Source organism: Zootoca vivipara, chromosome 14, assembly GCF_963506605.1.
Source record: "Zootoca vivipara chromosome 14, rZooViv1.1, whole genome shotgun sequence".
In the NCBI taxonomy this organism is placed as follows: domain Eukaryota; kingdom Metazoa; phylum Chordata; class Lepidosauria; order Squamata; family Lacertidae; genus Zootoca; species Zootoca vivipara.
The window spans coordinates 47,547,351-47,569,940 of record NC_083289.1 but is presented as its reverse complement, the minus strand read 5'-3'; the positions used below and the strand labels follow the sequence as shown (position 1 = coordinate 47,569,940).

The window sequence follows — 22,590 nt, the reverse complement described above, 5'->3', positions numbered from 1 at the left end:
ATGGATCCCAATCTTTCTTTTCCCCCTTCTCCTTCCCAGATCACCTTGCTAAAAACTGTTTTCCTGTCACCTTACACCCAGTTACACTGCCAACCTTCCAAACCCCCAGTCTCTGTTGACACCTCAAAGCAAAGGGGAGGAGGGCAGTTATTTTGCCTTCTTAATGGCCCTCAGTGGCCCTAGCTTGGCCAGGTCACTTTGCACAAGTGAGCTCAGGAATTCCTCTACAGCTTGTATTTCTCCTTTCACATCCCAAAGAATCAAAATCCTAGGGAAAGGTAAAGGGACCCGTGACCATTAGGTCCACTCGTGACCGACTCTGGGGTTGCGGTGCTCATCTCGTGTTATTGGCCGAGGGAGCCGGCATACAGCTTCCAGGTCATGTGGCCAGCATGACAAAGCCGCTTCTGGTGAACCAGAGCAGCACACAGAAACGCCACTTACCTTCCCGCTGTAGCGGTGCCTATTTATCTACTTGCACTTTGACGTGCTTTCGAACTGCTAGGTGGGCAGGAGCTGGGACTGAGCAACGGGAGCTCACCCCGTCACGGGGATTCGAACCGCCGACCTTCTGATCAGCAAGCCCTAGGCTCAGTGGTTAAACCCACCCGCGTCAAAATCCTTCCATTTATTAATTTCTAGGGTTTAGGGGGTTCCCTCCCCCAACCTATAACAATATGATTGTTATCAAATTGAGCAGAGTTTTCCCCGGGAAGAAAACACTTAGCACAGTTCAGACGAGAATTTTAAAAGAAGAAAGAAAAGGGGAAAAAGCTTAAAGATGTGGGTTAAAATGGGGGATTAACTGGAAGAAGGATTAGTGTTGTGGTATCTGCCTCAGATGGGACCAAAAGCATGGGTGACCAAATGTTGCTAATATTGCATTAAAGGGAAAGTGGTTTTTCCCCCCCATAGGCACCAACATCTGTTGGTGTCTTTAAAAGCAAGGCTTTTCCAGAGGGGGCCAATGGATGGATCACACAGAACTGTTATAATTCCTTGGTCAATTTGTATAGGCTTTGATAGCTCGATCAAATCAATACTCGCATTCTTATGCCAAAGCTCGCTGGCCAAGACCTGGCACCATCAGCCTGTGGCAGAAGCCTCTGTTCTGTCGTCCCTGCTTTTTTGCTTTACAACAGCCTTGCCTGAACTGCTTTGAAAGCCAAGATGCTCTTCCGACCGTCTGCTACGAACAGGTCCAAATAAGTTTCAGCACCATGAAAAACTGGAAGCTGTGCATTACACAACACCTTTAGAGTCAATGCAAATGCATTAGGAACAAAGCATATCCAACCCACCCACGGTATGATTTGGTGGCTATACATGTGGGACCTGGCTCCGCTGTACAATTGCTAAATTTGTCCACAAGCGAACCAGTCCTTGGAAAAGCTCCATTTAACCCGACGAAGAACTCTACAAAACTTGAAAGCTAACTGCACGGCCAGCCTTTTCGGTTTGAAAGTTAGATTTCACGAATCTTACAATACCGCCTGGAGCCTTTAGAGCACAATCCAGTCGCAGGTGACGTTGCTATTCAAATCAGAGAGAAACCGGGTTGGGCCCTCGAGTATTTATGATGTTCGTTCCATCGGGAGAAAAAATGCCTCCCAACTGGCTTTGTTCCTGGGGTGCCATTTCAGAATTCCTGAGGATTGTAGTCATGTATGACAATCCTTGGCACAGACAGAAGTCAAGTCATGCATTCCAGACAGGGCTGTTAATGGCCTTCTCTCTGCAGAATATCAATATTTCTGATTTCTCTCTTGCAGAGGGAGAGGGAGAGTTGCTTTGACCGGGTAGTTTGATGTTGGCCCACGGGGAGTGCCAAGGGGACCATTAGGCAGCTTGTAACTCTTTGTCAATATTTGACCATTGTTCTCAGAGGTTAAGGTAATATTGGTAACTGACCAAGAGTGACAGCCTGTTTTTCTGTGAGGCATTGGCAAGAGTTCCCTCACTTGGGTGAATTCCCACATTATATGCAATGAAGCACGGTTATTCCTGGTTATATCCAAATTGCTGGGATCTTTGTAACTTGGATGTCTACCCATGGGCAACTGTCTCGCAGGATGAGGTGGGTTTGGGAAGCCAGGAGGCAATTAAGCCTGTGGGATCAGGGCCAGCCCAAGGCAATTTGCTGCCTGAAGCAAAGGGTGTGTGGCGAATGGCCTACCAGCCTTGGTCTGCCTTCCCCAAGCCCCAGTACGACTGCCTATCAGCTTCCTCCTCCTCCTCTCAGTGTTGCCCTTGTAGAACACAGCAGGGAGGACAAAACCAGAATTAGGCCACATAACCGACATCCATTTAAAGCTCTTTAAAGAGCTGTAGCTCCCCCCACAAGAATTCTAAGAGACCCCTATTCTCACCCCAGAGCTACATTTCGCAGAGTGGGTTATCAGTTTATTCCCCTTCACATGAAAAGTCATACACATTTGTGGGCGCGTTTATCCTAATGCACCCATTTTTTGTATACAATTTTGACTAATAGACACATTTTTTCAGTTATTTCCTGCCAATATAATGCATTTCTGTATATTTTGTTCATCAATATGTGCATTCTTTGGTGCACTCTTCCCCTTAATATATGCTTATTTGGGTGTGGGATGTGTATGTTCAATGTTTGCAGAGGGCCTTCTGGCGGTTCCCTCACTGCGAGAAGCAAAGCTACAGGGAACCAGGCAGAGGGCCTTCTCGGTAGTGGCACCCGCCCTGTGGAACGCCCTCCCACCAGATGTCAAAAAGAAAAATAACTACCTGACATTTAGAAAATACCTAAAGGCAGCCCTGTTTAGGGAAGTTTTTAGTCTGCGATATTTTAATGTATTTTGATGTGTGTTGGAAGCTGCCCAGAGTGGCGGGGGAGACCCGGCCAGAAGGGCGGGGTATAAATAATAAGTTGTTGTTATTCTTATTCTTATTATTCTTCTTATTATGTTTTCTCAGTTGCCTTGAAGCTTCTGCAGGAGCCGGTATAAGTACTCAAACACAGGGCTGGCCAACCTGTGACCTGCCAGATGTTCTTAAACTACAGCTCCCATCATCCTTGGCCATGCTGGCCGAGATAGATGGGAGCTGGAGTCCAACAACATATGGAAAGTACCAGCCCCCCCACCCCCATTCTAATAAATAAGTAACCATTTTGCAATAGTCCATGGGTCTGGCTGTTCCCTTTCTTGAAAAGAACAGATATATGACGCAGGAATAGATCAATAAGTTATGTATGAGCATACAGAGAGTGTGTTTCCCTCCACACAAAACAACTGCAGCCTGTTTCCTCATACTTAAGATTCAGGGGCCTCCTTGGTCCTTCCCTTCCCTCCCTCCCTCCCTCCCTCCCTCCCTCCCTCCCTCCCTCCCTCCCTCCTTCCTTCCTTCCTTCCTTCCTTCCTTCCTTCCTTCCTTCCTTCCTTCCTTCCTTCCTTCCTCTCTCTCTCTCTCTTTCTTTCTTTTAAAATGCAGTGCCTCGGTCTCCCTTCACTACATCCTAGGAATGCAGGCCATTAAAAACCAACTGTTCAAATCAGGGACAGGGAAACAGATGCCCTCCAGATGTTGTTGCCCTCCCACCAACCACATCCAGCATGATCAACGGTCAGGGATGATGGGAGTTGTAGTCCAACAATATCAGGAAGGCCACATCTTTCTCACCCCTGGTGTAAAGCTTACGGTTGCATTTTCACGCCGCTGCTAAACCTTTCCTTGGGACTCAGATCCGACTATTAGCAACCACTGGAGAACATTTCCCTCCACCCTCATGTGGTTTTCAGAAGGAAGATTTCCCCTGCCTCTCTGATTTATTCATGGGGATAAATAAGATTTTGAGGTTTTGACTTGGGGTGGGGGGGCGAGGAATAAAAGGATTTTTGCCTGCGGAAGTGGGTGGATGCAGTTTAGTTGCACTCCTTGGGGTGGGAGAAGGAAGTGATAGCGACAAGGATGGAAGTGAGAGCTGTGCAATGGTGGTTTGCAATGGTAGTCATTCCTGAGGCTGGGATGAGGTTGAACGATCAAAATATGGGCCACTTTTTAAAAACAACCCAGGAAAATCCTTCGTCACAGGAAGGAGAAACTTCCAAAAATGCCTCTAAAATTAGCTGGTTGACTCAATGCAGAATGGGGTGGAAAGAGAGACAAGCTTGAGGGAACGTTAAGATCTGGATAGGGTTTCTGCTTCTGTGTGCGTGTGAGAGAGAGGACAGGCCACAGTCACACCCACACCATACATTAAAAGCACTCTTATGCCACTTTAATGGTCATGGCTCCCTCCCAAAGAATCCTGGGAACTGTAGCTTCTTATGGGTGCAAGGAATTGTAGCTCTGTGAAAGCTCTCCTAACATAAGGTTACCAGACATCCCTGTTTCCCGGGGACAGTCCCCAGATTTACAAATCAGTCCCCTGACAAAATCCATCTATTTAGTAGGAAGTTGAAAAGTGTCCTCGGATTCATTGAAAAAAATCTGGTAATGTTATCCTAGCAACTCTTGGCAACCTTCACAAGCTGCAGTTCCCAGGATTCTTTGGGGGAAGCCATGATGCTTAAAGCAGTATAGGAGTGCTTTAAATGTTAAGGTGTTGGTGTGACCCACGTTGCATTTCCAGATACAGTTGGACCACAGCCCCCATTGCCCCTCACCGTTGCCCATATTTTGTGGGGCTGCTAGGAAATGGGAATCCAGCAACACCTGGAGGCGCCCAGGCTTCTGACCCCTGTAGCTAACCACTACGCCCCACTGTACTTGGCGGGGAATAACTTTGACATACGTTAAGCCATGGTTTTTAGGGGGATATTTTTCAGTCTTGAGCGTTGAGAGAGCAATCTCTTCCAAATCAACCCCGGGAGGTGGGGGGCTTAGCTCCTCACGTTCTCCTTGTCTTCTCCTGTGTTCCCGTAACTTCCCCCTCAGCTTTCCCTCCCATAGTTCATTTACTTTCCTTGCCCTTTTTTGTGGCCTTAGGAACTGGATGTCTGTTCTCGGAAGGAGGATTAGCGCGGCTCCCACAACAAGCGAGAGGGAGCCTGGTTCCCATTCTGTTCTCAAGCGGAGAGGGGTTTTGTGACTTCCAGCAACTGAGTCATCTGTTATGTTGTGCGGGGGAACATGGAGACCTGTATTTTCCAGCTCTCCTTCCAAGAGAACAGGGAAGTCAGCCTGTGGTAGTGCGGCCAGATCAGGGACGGATTTAGGTTTTATGATGCCCTAAGCCAGTGAAGGTAATGGGGTCCCTTCTGTGTCCAGCTGTCCTTTGTCAACAACAATTTGTTGCTGTTTTTCATGTTGAATTTTTGCCCTATGGTCATTTATGGACCTAATAGGTATCTCAAGGCATTTGGACATGTTGCCATGCAACCAGTCCATGCAGAATGTAGGCACCCTATATATAGAAATGAGCAAACCAGTGATATTTTAGGGAGCAGGCTAGCAGGCGGGGCCCATGACTTACATCATAAAGGTAAAGGTAAAGGGACCCCTGACCATTAGGTCCAGTCGTGACCGACTCTGGGGTTGCGCGCTCATCTCGCATTGTTGGCCGAGGGAGCCGGCGTATAGCTTCCAGGTCATGTGGCCAGCATGACAAAGCCGCTTCTGGCAAACCAGAGCAGCACATGGAAACGCCGTTTACCTTCCCGCTATAGCGGTTCCTATTTATCTACTTGCATTTTGATGTGCTTTCGAACTGCTAGGTTGGCAGGAGCTGGGACCAAGCAACGGGAGCTTACCCCGTCACAGGGATTCGAACCGCCGACCTTCTGATCAGCAAGCCCTAGGCTCAGTGGTTTAGCCCACAGCGCCACCTGGGTCCCTTGACTTACATCATAGGAGCCTACAAAACACTGTAGCTGTATGTAGGTTTTATTTTATTTGTTTTTTACCTTATTTATTTGCCCCCCCCCAAGAGAGTGGGGCCTTAACCTATCGCTTGTTTAGCTTATACATAAATCTGGCCCTGGGCCAGATGCAAGGAGCCCCTCCTGCACCTTCAATGGTTGTGCATGTGGAATCTGTAGTAGGTGCTGCACTTTCTAAAATTCCCGATTCAACTATTAAAAGGTGCAGGAGCCCCACTCTCTTATGCATCTGGCCACATCTGCACAGCTCCCCCCCCTCAAAGTATCATGGGAACTGTATTTTGTTAAGGGTGCTGGGAATGGTAGTTCCGCAAGGGAACAAACTACGGTTCCCGGGGTTCTGGCAGGGAAAATGATCTTGAAATGTATGGCATTTATGCTGTCATAGTCTTTGGACAATTCTCTCACGATAATATTAGCAGTGTGAGCAATGGCAGGCCTACTGAGAAGTAGGTCCTATCGAGTTGAGTTCAGTGAACCTGACTCTTATTCTCAGCAAAAAAGTTTTGTTTTTTTTTCTTGCTTCTGCTCTCTCATTCCTTCAGTCCTTCAAATTCTCCTCAGACAAGGACATTAAAACGTCCCTTAGAAAATGGCGGGAAATTTGATAATTGAGGGGAGACACCCTTTCGTCACAAAACATCTGGCCAGTAAGTATTTTATTTATGTGTTTATGTTTACATTCCTATATATATATATATATATATATATATATATATATATATATATATATAAAATGTTTCACCCCCTGGGAAATATTTTCCTGATGCAATTCCTCAAACAAACAAGCAAAAACAAAACAAAACCTGAGAGGGGGCAGGTCTTATGTTTATTTCACCACTAAAAAGATGTGTGAGTGCCTCATTTATATACTGTACATGTTATGAATACAGTATACACACACTTCCCTTCAACATCTCCCCCAACACACAAAAAAGACTGCCCCCTTCAAAAAGGAGCCATTTATTTGTATAGACAGACAAATAAAAAAGAGAGGAGGAGCCTTATTTATATATACACATACGCTTCCATTACATTTTCCCCGCCAAAAGGGGTTAGGTGGGTTTGTATCTATGCACAGACTGCCCCCACCTCAAAAAAAGGAGCAATCTTATTTTTTTTTTGTATGTATATACATACTTCTGCTCACTCCCCTAAGGAAGGGCAAGTTTAGTCTTTATATTTAGACTCTCCCCCCCTCAAAAAAGCCATTTATTTCTTGTATATAAATATGTGCTTGCTCCCCTAAAGGGGGGGCCTTACTCCCATTTCCCCCTCCAAAAAGCGGGATTCTTTATTTATACCCAGCCACCGACTTCCCCGCCTCAAAAAAAACAGAAGAGCGAGCCAAAGAAAAGAGGGCGTGATCTTATTTATTTACTTGTGTCCATACACACACAGACACAAAACACTCGCCCCCCCCATATAGAGGGGCTTTACTTTTCTTTTTTCAGGGGGGGGGGGCTCCCATTTCCTACGACCTCCCACCCCAAAGAAAACAGAGGCCGGTGGATAAATCCTCTCACATTTATCACTTGTGAGGAGGGGGGAAACAACTACGGTATGGGCGAGAACGCGCGCGCGCGCGCTCACACAATCAGGAGAAGACACCCCCCCCCGCCCGCCCCCACTTGTTTCTCTCTGTGGCGGGACGGCGCGCTCGCTTGCTCGCCCGCCCGGGAGCGCGCGTTGCCTGTCTCGCTCTCCCCATCCCTCTCCGTGCCTCCCTCCCTCCGCCATGTTGGATGGCGCGTGTGGGCGGCGGGTGTCAAACCCAGTCCGAGAGGCGGCGGCGGCGGCGGCGACCACGACGCTCCTCCTCCTGCTCCTGCTCCTCCTGCTGCTGCTGTTGCTGCTCCTGGCGGCGCTCCAGTCCGGAGGAGCCACTTGGGCCCTGCGAGAGAAGCGGCAGCAGCAGCAGCAGGTGGGGGGGGGGTTGTTGTTGCTTGTTAAAATTTATTTATGGAGGGGAGGTGGGCCGGACCTGGGCCTCAGGTGGCCGCGGTGGGAAGGGGCGGCCGACCCTCCCTCAGCCCCCGCCGCAGGCTGGAAGGGGAGGTGGGGAAAGAGCAAGCGTGGCTGCTGGGTGGGGGGCGTGTGCGTCCCCGAAGCGGGTTTGGGGCAGACGGAGGAGGGAGAATTTTTTTGGGGGGGGCGGGCGGGGTGAAGGGGGTCGGCCAGGGCTCGGGGTTGCTTGGGGCGGGGTCTGCAAAGCGGGTATCTGGGGGGGGGGGCAAGCGCCTCTGAGACGTGAAATGCATCTTTGCACCCCACCCCCAATTGGCGCCGCTTCCTCTGCCTCTTCCCATGTGGCATTTTTAGCTCTGGTTTGGCAATATAGATGGATGGATGGGCTTGCTGCTGGGTTAAGTTGGGCATTGTAAATATTACCTGGGGTGCCCCCCCCCTTTTAGTGTGTGTGTCTCTATGGCATTTTAAATCTTCCCAGTTTTGCTTCCTTTCTGCTTCTTTTAACCTGTTTTGCTTTGTTTCTGTGTGCTAAACTGAACTGACTGGTAAGTATTTGTTACATTTGATGTATTAACATAGGCGTCTTAAAATATTTATGCATTGACTCGTAGGTTATGGAGATGTACATATGCATTAAGTATCTGTTACATCTATGTAATACATCATATATATTCACCGACTGGTATCTACAATGCCTTATCAATTGCACGCATGCATACCCTACTCCTTAGGGGTGAGTTCAGTAAGTGATCCATTATGAAGCTCTGCTCCCCAAGGGGTCAACATTTCAATGTGAAGATTTGGTTTTTTGTTTGTTTTTACAGCGCTGCTGTTTTTAGTACTAACTTACCTGATACATAGGCTGGTTTTGTAAATATATTTCTGTTTATACTGGCTATTGTGAGACTCCTCAGATGCAGAAGAGGTGGGGCATGCGATAAGAAGTTGGGGTTTCCTGAAACAGGGTGCACCATAAGCATGGGAGGGAAGAGGTAGATTTATGGGTGTAGAGTAGAGGGACGTGTTTGGGGATTAAAGTGAATGGATATCTCGAAGGTGGTAGTTCGGGGATAGTGAAGTGTGGGTGCATAAAGGGAGGGAGGAAGATAGTGGGGAGGTGGGTTGGGTCGTGTGGCTTTGGCTCTTGCCAAGGCTGCTGTGTCTGTGTGTATCCAGAAGGCACATGCTAAGCTTATTTGTGTTGGCTTATGTTGCTGTGAGATGGGTGGGACGAGAAGAGACACTGGAAGACGTTGAGGGGTGTGGGTTCTTGGGGCTATGCTTTGGGGAGTCTTTATAGTACAGTACAGTGGAACCTCGGTTTATGAACACCTCGGTTTATGAATTTTCGGTTTATGAACGCCGCGGACCCATCTGGAACGGATTAATTCATTTTCCATTACTTTCAATGGGAAAGTTTGCTTCAGTTTATGAACGCTTCAGTTTATGAACAGACTTCCGGAACCAATTACACCCATGCTTCAGTTTATGAACGCTTCAGTTTAAGTACTCCGCAGACCCGTCTGGAACGGATTAATCCACTTTCCATTACTTTCAATGGGAAAGTTTGCTTCAGTTTATGAACGCTTACTCCGCGGACCGTCTGGAACGGATTAATTCACTTTCCATTACTTTCAATGGGAAAGTTTGCTTCAGTTTATGAACGCTTCAGTTTATGAACAGACTTCCGGAACCAATTGTGTTCATAAACCGAGGTACCACTGTACATACATGGGTTGCAATGGGAGCATGGACAAGCAGGGTGTGTATGGGGGTGTTTTATGGGCTTGGGCAAGGTTTGGAAGGCATTTGTTTTTCCGTGCGTTTGTGCACGAGTGTGTCAAGGTGGCGTGTAGTGCTGCCTTGAAATTAACACCCTGCATTCCAAGTAGCCTTTGTTGTCTCCATTAGGCTGGCAGCAACAGTTACTTCATATTGTGGCAGCAAAGTCTAGCCACTGATTTCCCCCCCACCCCCTGAGCAGCAAATCTAAGCTTATCCTTGCAATACCACTACAGTACAGCTAATGGCAGGGAAATATCTGTTTTCCATTTCTGCCTAGCTTAGATTTGATTGAAATTTCTCAGAAAGGGGGCTGATGAGCTGCACAATGTGTATCTATCTAACTGAATACATTTTAAATCCCCTGACACCCTAAACTTATAGATTTGCAGCTGACTTTTTCTTCATTTTTTTAAAAAAAGTCTGATTAGTTATTGGATCTGGAGAACATAATGTAAAAATATGCATTAAAATTGTAGTTGCATAGGGAGTTGCCCCTTTGAACGTGATACATAGCTTTGCTAACACAAAATAATCGTGCTGCTCTACTATAACTGTACAAAAACATCTTTACTGTTCTGATCTGAAAAAAAGTTACTGGTCATGATGAAAATCTAATTTCTCTGCTAATACTGGTAATTTGTGCTCTTGATTATATTCTGAATTATTTTGTTATTCCTAGTACAATAACCGAGAAACTTAAGTTGTGTTCTGTGTTGGTTTTTCTTTAATGCCAATCAGAGAAATAAATATAAATATGTGTGGTGAATTTTCGTCTTTTAAAATGCCTCCCCCTTACCTCCACTTCCAAATTAGGTAAGAGTGCCTAACATGACTGCAGGTTACTCAGCACTATAGCCTACATATTTCACTCAGGTTTACTTCTGTGAAAGAATGGGCTTGTAGTTGACTGTAGTTCTAAGAATGCTTAAAAGGTAAAGGTAAAGGGACCCCTGACCATTAGGTGCAGTCGTGACCGACTCTGGGGTTGCGCGCTCATCTCGCATCATTGGCCGAGGGAGCCAGCATATAGCTTCCAGGTCATGTGGCCAGCATGACGAAGCCGCTTCTGGCAAACCGGAGCAGCACATGGAAACGCCGTTTACCTTCCCGCTGTAGCGGTTCCTATTTATCTACTTGCATTTTGACGTGCTGGAGTAAATTCCATTTAAAAATGAGACTGAATTCTGAGTATCTTATTTGTAGGACCAAACTACAGAAAAGCACATGTTCCTACAATAGCCTCACATATGTTTCCTCTTACATGCTGAGTTGAACACTGTAATACAGTGGTACCTCTACTTACGAATTTAATGCGTTCCGAACGCACATTCGTAAGTCGAAAAAAATTGTAAGTCAAATCCCATAGGAATGCATTGGGAGAAAAAATTCGTAAGTCGAAGCAACCCTATCTAAAAATTCGTAAGTAGAAAAAATCCTATCTAAACCGCATCCAAGGTGGCGGACGGAGCTCCGTTCGTAAGTAGAAACATTCGTAAGTAGAGTTATTCGTAAGTAGAGGTACCATTGTAATTGAAATACACCTGTGTAGCCTTAACTTACATATCCGATTGGTAATTTTTACAGGTAATGGAAATTTCTATTGTACTACGTTGTGTGGTATGTGAAACAGCCACTTAGGGTTTCACAGCCATTTTAGGGTATTTTTTTTTTTGGCAGTACATGAGAACTACAGAATAATTGAAATACCGTAGTTAATTTTTTTCCATTTACCATCTCTGTGTTGTTAGAGATGGTAAATGGAAAAAAACTAACTATTTCAATTATTCTGTAGTTCTCGTGTACTGCCAAAAAAAATCTGACAAATGCCTGCACAGAAGTAAGACCCATTGAGTTAAATGGGGCTTCCTCCCACTGTGTTTGGGATTGCAGCCTAAAAGGAATTTCTAATTGGAATGGAAGTATTCTTTGGTAATGTTATTTACTGACATTCTCAGATTACCTTAATTCCTTCTGATCTTAGCAGATGTCTTGTGTGTAATTTTCATGCAGAGCAGTGCTGGCTGACGTATGTCGTGGATCAAACTAAACCAGCCAAACTAGACAGATGAATTTTCAAGTACTGACTTGTAGATATGAATATTTTGGGGTGTTTGCAGCTTTTAGGAATACTGTAATATGTATTGTGCTTGGTATAAATAAACCGGATAGCTTTCTGTAACCACTTGACAAGCTTAGCAGAGTAGAGTTGATTCCCTGGATGCCTTTGTGCCTTGAAGTTGACGGCATTTTTCCTGCATGATCTCAGGGAACCCTTAAAAATAGTTGCTCTACGCCATTGCTAAATGGCATACACCACTTATGGGGATGAAGCCTCAAGGAACTTGTGTAGTGGCCATATTAATTTATTGTTTGTTTACATCGAAAAAAATAGATGTTAGAAAACTTCTAAGCAGTGAATCTTACAGCTTTGTAAAAGATTGCCACAAATGCAAACAGTTCTGAAGTTGGAGATCAGTTCTAGTCATTAGATTGGGCCAGAAAACGGGCAGCCTGTGGGCCAGATCCAGTTTATGTACAGTGGAACCTCGGTTTGCGACCGCCTCCGTTTACGACGAATTCGGAGAGCGACCGCCGTGGACCCGGAAGTATTTACATCTGGGTTCCACATGCACGGATGCTCAGAAGCAATCTGCGCAGCACGCGTGTGCGCAGAAGCGCTCTATTGGCAATTCGCGCATGCGCCGAAGCATGCCTTCGGCGAGCAACAAACTCAGGGAGCGACCGGCTCCTCGGAACGGATTGTCGTCATAAACCAAGGTACCACTGTAACCTTTTGGACCACCTTGTCAATCTTTCCTTGTCCCCCTTACCACCTCAGCAGTGGTCCATTTTCTACAGCCTCTGCTTTGGGAGACACCTAAGGGGGTTACAGTCGTACCTTGGAAGTCGAACAGAATCCATTCTGGAAGTCCGTTCGACTTCCAAAACGTTTGGAAACCAAGGCGCAGCCAATCAGAACCCACGTTGGACTTTCGGGTTCCAAAGAAAGTTCACAAACTGGAACACTCATTTCCGGGTTTGCGGCATTCGGGAGCAAAAACGTTTGACTCACAAGGCATTCGACTTGTAGTGCTCAAATCTGGGCTTCCCACATAATGATAGCATGATATTTATTTTGCTTGGTGTATGTTGGCCTGCTTTCTGGCTGTTGTAGTGCAGCCTGGAGGTGAATCCATTCCTATTTGCAACAGTGGATTTTAAAAATCTTGTTATGCATAAGTCATAGGATATATATACATATTTCTAACTGGTGAATTCAGAAATCAGCATGCACTAACATTGACTATTCTATCTCTGTAGGATTTGGGTTGAGGCAATTTTGCTGCTGTAACCAAATTGTCTGTTAGGCTACCCATTCCCTCTTGTGAATCGTGATGCTTTCAAACTGTCTTCGAGGGAACTTTGAAGCTTAACAAACATTCCTGTGTATGTATGGTCAGTATGACAATCTTACTTAAGGCAGCTTGACCGCCACCAAGTCTTCCCTTGCAAAGTGTTGTGTTGTGTGCTGCAAGGTTCATGAAAGGTGATGTTGAAACCCAGCAGGTCTTTTAAGTGCTCCCAGGATATGCAACACAACTGGTTCCCTAGCAGACCAGTTCATTTGGAAAGGTATTCCCTGAAGGGCGAAAATGCTGTAGCTTGCCACTTTATACATGAGTTGTTGTGGGGATTAAATGAGAATGGGGAGAACCATATGCACCACCTCAGGTTCTTTGGAGAAGAAAAGGTGGGGTGTAAATGCAATAAAATAAATAAATAATACAAGTCAGTGTAGGGAGCAGTGGCTAGAGCGTTGGGTTTGGAAAATGGGATGCAATCTGGCCTTCGACAGGTCATTTCTAGTATAACCTTCCTACCTGTGCTGTGTATTTAGACGAAGGGTGGGATGCAAATGTTAAATATAATAAAAAGGCAGAAATGACCAGTTCGCTTCCTCAGTTTCTACCTTTGCATCAGACCAAGATGGATTGGGTAGGGCTGTGCCTGTCCCATCAGTCTGGCTCCAGTAATACATTATGCCTAGACGTTCACAGGGCTTACACGTGGTTAAAGCTGGAGCCAGCTGACATTCGTTGGCTACAGTATAAGTGCATCTCCTTATTTACCACAAGCTATCTCTGAAGAAACTGACGAGTGAAAACTCATGTTGGCTTTTAGGAAGCAAGGAAGCTGTGCCATTCAGGACAAGACAGAACACAGTTTTCCTTCCTTGACTATGGTTTGTGGCAGCTGTTCCTCCTGCATGCTAATCAGTCTGTGGTTGAAAATAATGGCGGTGGATGGAGTAGCTGTGGAAAGCAGCAGAACGGTGTGTTGTTTTTCTCTCTTCCAGTCCTAACTAGGCTTGTTCTTAAGTAAACCCCACTGAAATATATGGGCCATGGAAAGAATGTGTGTTTAGGATATCAGCCCTTGGAGCAGCCTTCATGAGTTTTGATCCCATTGTCCCATAGTTTCTATAGCTTATGTGGCTCCTCGATGGCAGTCTCCCATGATTTTTAGAGCAACCTTGGTTGGTAGTAGATCACATTTCTAATACTGGACATAACCAGGAATAATAGGCATCAACTTCTAATGGTTTTTTTACCATTTACATGATGGCTCAGTCATGTTTAATTCCTTTAGAACAGAATTTCAGAAGCCTGGTTCTTTGAATTTCTGCTGTGTAACTCCAGCACCCAATTATTTTTGCTGATGGAAATATTGATAGTCCAAAGCTTCTTGGAGCAATTCCTGTTTCTTTTATAGGGAAAAGTATACTTACATTTTGGAATGCCTTTATTTTGCAATGTTGCCCATGTTTATTTGGTGTGTTATTCCTTCAGCGGTGTTGAAGGCTAATTTTTCTTCTTAAATTAGGTTGAAAAATTGCTTTTTGTGAATTGTCAAGATTCATGAACTGAAATAATCAGCTCTCCAAAGCCATAATTAAATAATGTGAACTGTTTTCATGGGTAAACAAGAAATCCTAAGGTGGCTGGCTTTTTCAACTTTCTGCTCTTTTAACTATGCCTGATGCTTCTGATGCGAGTAGGCAGGGTATTGAAATTGAACAAGTATCCTGCTGACTTAAGTACTTCAATTAACATGACTCTCTTTCAATATGCAGCTTATTTTTAAGAGCTTTGCAGAAACTTGTGTAAACCTGTGAAACAAAACAGGTCGTTCTTGCCGTCCTATACGTTGTTGTTGTCCCCTGCCTCTACTTATTGGGAGACTTTGAATAAACCAGCGAATCTTACACATTGCCAATTCTTTTGACCCTTAAAGAGGACTTGTTTGCAGGTATTTGAGTTTCAAAATGTTCTGTTCTTCATAACAACTTGGAAGCATGAACACGACATCTGCTCTGAAATGTTTTCTGTTACAAAATGCAAACTGTGGCATTGTACGTCTGTCAGTGAACATATTGCTTTTGATTTTTGAATGAGCTTTGAAACATCTTGATGAGAATCAGGATTTTTGTTAACAGAATAAAGTGCATCTAAATTTGTGCCTTCTAGCTTTGGAGCACCCCTTACCAATAACATCAAACAAAGGGTCATTATTAGCGGATATGTTTGGCTGGTATATTTGCAGTTGGCCAAGTGTCAAGCATACTTTCGTTGGTACCATATAATTCCTCAATTCTTTAACAAAGGCATGAATTCTTCATCACCTACGGCCTGTGTACAATAGCTGTATCTGCTAACCTGCTGAATATTGGTAGCTGCAGTTTCCTGCATTGCAATGGGTAAAAGTTAAGTGCAAATTGTAAATTTACAAGCCATTACTTGGCAACACTGAGGTAGCATTGTATTTGGGGTAGACAGTGAAAGAACTTCACCTGTGTTTGGGACTCACCATTCTTTCCAGTCTTTTGCTGAGATGTAATGTTTCCTTGCCTTCCTGCCGTCCATCATTTCTGCCATAAGGTCTTGATGTGCATCTAGCATTGTCTCTTTCTTGGAGTGTCTGGTCTTAATTGAATTAATAGTGTTAAGTTGGAAGTGTTGAAGGTGACTCTCAACACGGGCAATTCTGTTTTAGGCACTTAGCCTTAAACAGATGGCAAAGAGCCTCTTTGTTAAGTGCAGTTGTCAGGGAGGTTAGAGCAGTTGAAAATGATGAATTGCAAAAATCTTTCACTTTGCGAAGGCTGCTCCCCTTCTGAGCAGGATTGAAAGTACACTAAAGATATTTTTTTGTGTGCAAGAGACTTAAAGTAGCTCTTCTCAACATCAAGCCCAAAGGCCTTGTTCATGAAAATACCTAACCCAGCCTTCTCCAACCTGGTGCTCTCCAGATGTGTTGGACTACTGCTTCCTCCAGGCAGCATAGGGATGCTGGGAGTTGTAGTCCCTGCACAAATTGGAGTTCTTCGTAGGTAAGAGAAACAAAATGCGGAAAATTCCAAGAGCTCAGTTTATTAAGGAACTTATCCTTAACATAAAGAAAATCGTTTAAAGGCTGAATAGCTAATCATCTTTTTGGCCCGAGCTCTTGGGAGTTGTAGTCCAGCAACATCTGGAGGGCACCAGATTCAGGAACAGTCTTCCCTGTTGCAGAAAAGTTATCATGACTCTATGATAAGGAGTATGATTGCCCCCTTTTGCAAGTTATGGTGCTCTTAACTTTGAATGCTGTCACACTCCCTCCAGTCAGTGCAGGTAGCACTGCCCCTACCTTGCCTAACCCCAATGTGGCCTCATGCTTGTAAAATCTTAGGTTAATTTGTATCCAGAGCGAGGAGGATATTTGCAAAGCTGTTTGTGATAAAGGAGCATGTCTTGAGAAGAAGGGAATGTACACTTTCTCCTGGAGCCAATTTACAGAAAGTAGCATTTGGCGAAGGAGCAGACAGCAGAGGCTTTGTGGAAACATTATTCCCCTCCAGTATAAGAGCAAGTGAACACCCACTTGTGTAAAATGTCAGTGAACAGTAAATAGATGGAGGAGAGTATAAATAGGGTGGATGTTGGGCAGGATGGGATCAGAAAGCAACAACAAAGCCAATCTGGCACCAATAAAATGCTGGTATATTGTGATGAAATTTAGCGATTTTTTGGTCATATATGGTCAGCTTGTAGAAATGGGGGGGGGGAATGATGGGTCTAACTGCTATGACATAGTTCTAGTTACAGGTAGATAGCCGTGTTGGTCTGAGTCGAAACAAAATAAAAAAAATTCCTTCAGTAGCACCTTAAAGACCAACTAAGTTTTTATTTTGGTATGAGCTTTCGTGTTATCTGACGAAGTGTGCATGCACACGAAAGCTCATACCAAAATAAAAACTTAGTTGGTCTTTAAGGTGCTACTGAAGGAATTTTTTTATTTTTCTATGACATACTCAGGCTTGCACCTGACTGCCTTTCCAGGGCTCTGCTGCTGCCCACTCTGCAGGTCAGTAAACTAGGAAGTAAAATTTATCTGAGGCACTTGATTTTCTCTGTCTCTGTGCTGTGCTATTCCTCCTAATTTGACTTCGTCTTGTTGTGGCAAAGACAATTGCTGCTGGAAGATGGTTGTACTAAGTGGCTTTCACCCCAAAATACAGCCTGGAAATCATGAAATCCTAACAGGGCTCCAGATGTTATATATTGCTGCTGTTGAATTTATGATTTTTTTTCCCCCAGTAGAGGGGGAAAAAACATGGCTACGCTTTACTGGATAGACAATAGTTTAGTACCCAGTGAGTGTCCCTCTAGTTTATTTTAAATATTAATATTTTTTAATCCACCTAATTCATATTTTTAAATCTTTAAAGTGGGGCTTGAAATGACTTACAAGATGTGCAGCTGAATGCTGAAGAGAGCTGAAGCCTGAAGCAAGTAAGACTAAAGTTATCTTAAAGGTAAAGGTAAAGGGACCCCTGACCATTAGGTCCAGTCGTGACCGACTCTGGGGTTGCGCGCTCATCTCGCATTATTGGCCGAGGGAGCCGGCGTATAGCTTCCAGGTCATGTGGCCAGCATGACAAAGCCGCTTCTGGCAAACCAGAGCAGCACATGGAGTTATCTTAGTTGCGTTCAAAAACATCTACTGACATTCAGACATTCAGAATGTTAGCTTTTCTTCTTTCTTTCTTTTTCTTTTTTAAAAAACAGCTTCTAGATATTTAACAATAGTATCTGATTTTATAATCTGCTTCTGCAGGTTTTTTTTTATTAAAAAATACCTAGCAGAAATGGAACTGAGTGTAATTCAAATTAAAAGCTTTTGACAACTCTCATGAAGTACCAAAACATACAAACTTGTTTGGGTGCTGAATCTGTTAAACCTGTTAGGAAGTGTTTTGCAGTGGTCTGTCCCTGCTAGCACTCATTTCCATAAATAAATGTTTGTTAACTATGTGCATATTGAAATGGACCTGATATGTAGATAACTCTGGAAAGCAGGGCAAAGGTTTTGGTTTTCTCCAGATGTTGAATAATTTGGAAATAAAAGGGTGTGTGTGTGTGTGGCTGGTTTTACACTTAGTTCTGTCCCTTGCCAAAGACTGCAGTTTTCATTCTTTAACGATTTGTAGAAGTTTAACACCCTTGGGACCTGCTGGGTTATCTGTTTTTTGTTTAGAATGGTGTGTTGATCTTCTGGTGCTGGTAATTCAGAGAGTAATCCCAAGTTATTGGAGTAGCTCTCCCCGGAGTTTAGACACACATGAATGCAAAAGTGCTGTAGATTTCTGGTGACAGCAGCATAATGTTCTAAAGGCTGGCTGGCTGGCGTGTGTGAATATTGTACAACTGCAGATTGTATACCCCACTTTGGTTGTTACTTTTGCCAGAGATGTTTATAAATACTACTTGTTCTTTGTAATTCCCACTGCTTTGAAATTTGTCAAGAGGCAACACATACATACAAAAACATCTAAACGTTATTTTTGGATATCTTTGATGTATTCTGACCCCCAGCCAAGAAAGAAAGAAGAAAAATATGTCAAGTTTTTATTTGTTAAGAACTCAAATAACTCTCCAGCTGGTCAAGCTGTGTCTGACTGGTCAAGTTCTGTTTCAAAATGAACACAGTCCAGTCTATGTGAGTATCACATCCTTGGGTGATGATATGCTTTGACTATGTTGGTTCTAGAGCTTATGTGAACTGCCAGTCTAAAATTGAACTGGTGTTCTGCTGTATTTCCTGATGCAAAGAGTACAAGTCTTTCACCATAGAGCTACCAGGAGCTAGAGTGTGGCCTCTTTGCATCTGCAGAGAAACCTGGAGAATGTCAGCCTTCAATTAAATGTCAGATGATCAGGGCAGGTGTGTCCCTAGTCTTCTCTCCCTCTATGCTTTCAACAGCAAGTTGATTATATGGTGATGTAACAGAATTTCTCCACTATTTTACTAACTCTACAGTTTCTTCCTGTCTTTGCTCAGAATGACTAATAATATGTGGTTTTTGTTTGCGGTGTTTTTCTTTTTTTATCCAGAAGACTTCATTGACACAGCATCTTGCTGCGTCAGGTTTCCTGTTACCCTTCCTGTCCCTGCCCTGTTAATACTTCTGATGGCTGAATGAGGAACCTTTTGGGGGGTGCCTTACTTTGGGGGCGCTGTGGTCTAAACCACTGAGCCTCTTGGGCTTGCCGATCAGAAGGTCGGCGGTTTGAATCCCCGCGATGGGGTGAGCTCCCATTGCTTGGTCCCAGCTCCTGTCAACCTAGCAGTTTGAAAGCACACCAAAAAGTGCAAGTAGATAAATAGGTACGGGTACCACTCTGGCGGGAAGGTAAATGGTGTTTCCGTGTGCTGCTCTGGTGTCTGTGTTCTGTTGCACCAGAAGCAGCTTAGTCATGCTTGCCACATGACCTGGAAAAACTGTCTGCGGACAGACGCCGGCTCCCTCGGCCTGTAAAGCGAGATGAGCGCCACAACCCCAGAGTCGTCTGTGACTGGACTTAACTGTCAGGGTTCCTTTACCTTTTACTTAAAGGAAGGACAAAAGCCTCAAATCTTGTAATACTCATGTTCATAATCTGCAGTTCATAGGTCCCAGGGCAGGGACCTGTGAACCTTGTTGAAGCTTGATGGATATATATCTGTTTGGCACCTCTGTGGGGAACCACTTGGGAATTCTATGTGCACCACATTAAATTCCATGTAATAGTGCTGTGAGATAACATGACAAATAATATAACAACACTTCTTAAGTGTCCAGAGCACATTGCATACACTTTCTTGAGCGTTATTACCATGTAAGTTGGCCAGTTGTATTTCCTCCTGTAGATTTCATTGTGACAAAAGAAAACATACACTTATTTTACAAAAGCGACCCAGATAAGATTATGGGGTTAAATTTTCAGCAATCTGATACCGTAAGAGATCTTTGGTATAATTCTTCAGTCTACTGCCCACCAGATGTGACCAGATTAAAATCCCACCATTCCTGCCCGTTGACAACATTAGCAATGGCTGATAGGAGTTGGAATCCAACTACATTTGGAGGGCATCAGGTTGGGGAAGGTTGGCATAGCCCATACTTCACCCACAAACTCTTATTCGAGAGTTAAATTCCAATATTTGGGATCTTTCTTTTTTTAACCTGGTACTGGGAAATGTATTTTAACTCCCCCTCCCCTAATACTTTAGACCATGAATACACTTTCATCTTGGAGAAATGAGCCCCTTAGACAATTAACCTTCTTTGCCTCTTGCCACCTGCCTACTTTTCTCAGTAACCAGGCATACTGTTTGAATGGTGAAAGAGGAAATGGAAAACTTCCATAAGTTTAGTGTTTGAAGGCTGCCGTCATCCTTTCACAGACTGGGAGTTTGAAGAACACCAGTGTGTAGACTTCAGAAGAGTAGTTCTGGTTCCTACCCCCTTCCTGAACGAAAGCTTGCTTCCCAAACCCTAGTTTGACCCCATCTCTGAATAACTTTGTGTTTAAATAGCCTGTGTGAGAGTGAGACAGCGTGTGTGGGGCTGTTCCAGCACTCCATGCTGTTCTATTCACATGAATTGCTGCATTTTCTCTTCTGCACAATGGCGCAGGAGACCTAATATGTGTTCTGCATGTGGGCTTTTATGCATTGTGCCCAGCTTCACACACTCCTCTGCAGCATCATACAGTACAGTTCTGTTTTCTCCCCTGTTTAGTTTTGGAAACAAGTCTTTGAAATATTTTTAAAGCATGTGTTCTTAGGCAGCGCAATTGGTACCCAAAGCAATTTGTTCATTCACTTACATACTTATCATTGAGGATCTAATTAAATGTTGCACATGGATGTATGTGATAAAAAGAGAAACAGCCTAGTTCTTTGCTGCAGGGCTTCATGAGAAAGGGGCAATTTTGAGCAGAGGCGTGGTGGATGGAGGAAGTGCTCAACCCCTTTTCTCTTGCTGTTTCCCTGGTAGAAATCACCCACTCCCTATGCCACCATGAGGCAAAGGAGCAGGCTTTTATTATATGCTTTGGTGTAGCAAGGTTGTAAGCCCAATTCTCACCATGTTTGTTCAGAATTAAGTGCCAAGTGCCTTTGGCAAGTGAACTTATTAAGCAGATCTGTTTCTCTCAGTGCCCCCATCCCCTGACAGTTTGCAGGAATCACTTGATGAGGCAGAAGGGGTCAACTTGATTCACAGAAGAGCTCTGGGCATCAGATCATTTGCATCACTTCATGTGATGCTAGATGCCTGTGACTGTTCATAAGCATATTTTGTGCTGCAGGTCGCTAAATCCGGTTACAGAGTTCATAGGTTAGTAGGCTACGCACCTGACCATAATACATTCACATCACTTTCCCACAAGCACTCAAGAAATGGGGAAAACACCTGCAGTCACTTAATTATAAGCTTGAATGCTATCTTGCTGTGTGTGTGTGTGTGTGTGTGTGTAAAAGCTTCTGCAACCGTGGAAGGTCATTTCAACTCTGCACCCCCTTTTGTATACCTCTTTGTGGACCAAATTGGACTGGTTTAGTTATAAGGCAAGCTTGTAATGGGATTCTCCCCCCCCCCCCAACTTGAACTGGTATATGGGATGGTGATGAAACTCGCCTTACTACCATGAGAGCCACTGTTTTTAAGATCTTTCTTGAACTGGTATTGCCATCTATGATATTTAGATTGATAAAAAGACTAAGTTGTGTAATGTTGTACTGTGGCTCTATATATACTCTCTGTGTGTAATAATTAATTACAATACAATACAATATTTAATACAATACAATATTTTCCTGAGCAGACTCACTTCTGGAACTGGGCTTGTGGTGGTGGAGAATGACTCTGTATTGCCAATTTTAAAACGTAAACAACTTCTTGTAGATAGAGTGCCTAGTACATTTGAATAGGAAGCTGTTTGAGGCAGGAACCTTAATTTATAGTTGGGAGCGTATGGATTAATTGTGTTATAAATAACACTAAAGGTCTTTTGGGGGATGCTGTATTGCACTTTGCCTGAATTGTCTAGAGCAGGAGTTGCTAACCTGTGGCTCAGCAGATGTTGATGGACTCCCATCATTTTGGCCAGCTTCATCTGACGTTTTAAACTTTTTGTACCCCAGACATTTTAGGGAATGGTAGTATATCTGAAAACCACAGTAGTAAAGGGATCATAGTGTAGTTCAGTGCAGTTTTGGCGGTAGGATTTGACTGCAAATTTCTCTAGCTTCCTTAGTTTTCAGCAACCCCTCCTGCCATGCAAGTCACAACCCAGGATGTGGACGGCGATGCAACTAAGCTGCTGTGCCACTGATGAAGCCATGGAAAGGCAAAATTGTTGAGGCCTGTCTGACAAAACCAGTGACAACATTGCAGGCATCAGTTGAACTTAACTGTGGGTGGCATTCCACTTGCACGAATAAGTCACAAGACTGAGAGAGACCGAGAGAGTGCTCTTTGACAATAAACTGACAGGCTACTGCAACTGTTCTAGCAGCTCCCTGCCTCTGAAAAGGCAGCTCGTGTGGGTGTTCCTGTTCTGGTATTTTCAACCAGCAGCTGCTGCATGAAATTTAATTTAGTTTCCTGCTG

The 22,590-nt window shown here is 44.2% G+C and overlaps 1 protein-coding gene across 4 annotated transcripts in view; it reads left to right on the top strand.

Annotated features, from left to right (window-relative positions):
- Positions 1-7,658: 7,658 nt before the first annotated feature.
- Positions 7,659-22,590, top strand: part of EPN2 (epsin 2) — a 40,860-nt gene continuing 25,928 nt past the window's right edge. The window contains exon 1 of one of the 4 annotated variants that reach the window (XM_035130998.2): positions 7,659-7,776. The gene's annotated coding sequence lies outside the window, so the exon portion shown is untranslated. Of the gene's footprint in view, positions 7,777-8,069; positions 8,369-16,903; positions 17,467-22,590 lie in introns of those variants that run through there. The other 3 variants (XM_060282379.1, XM_060282377.1, XM_035131000.2) reach the window with 3 other exon arrangements.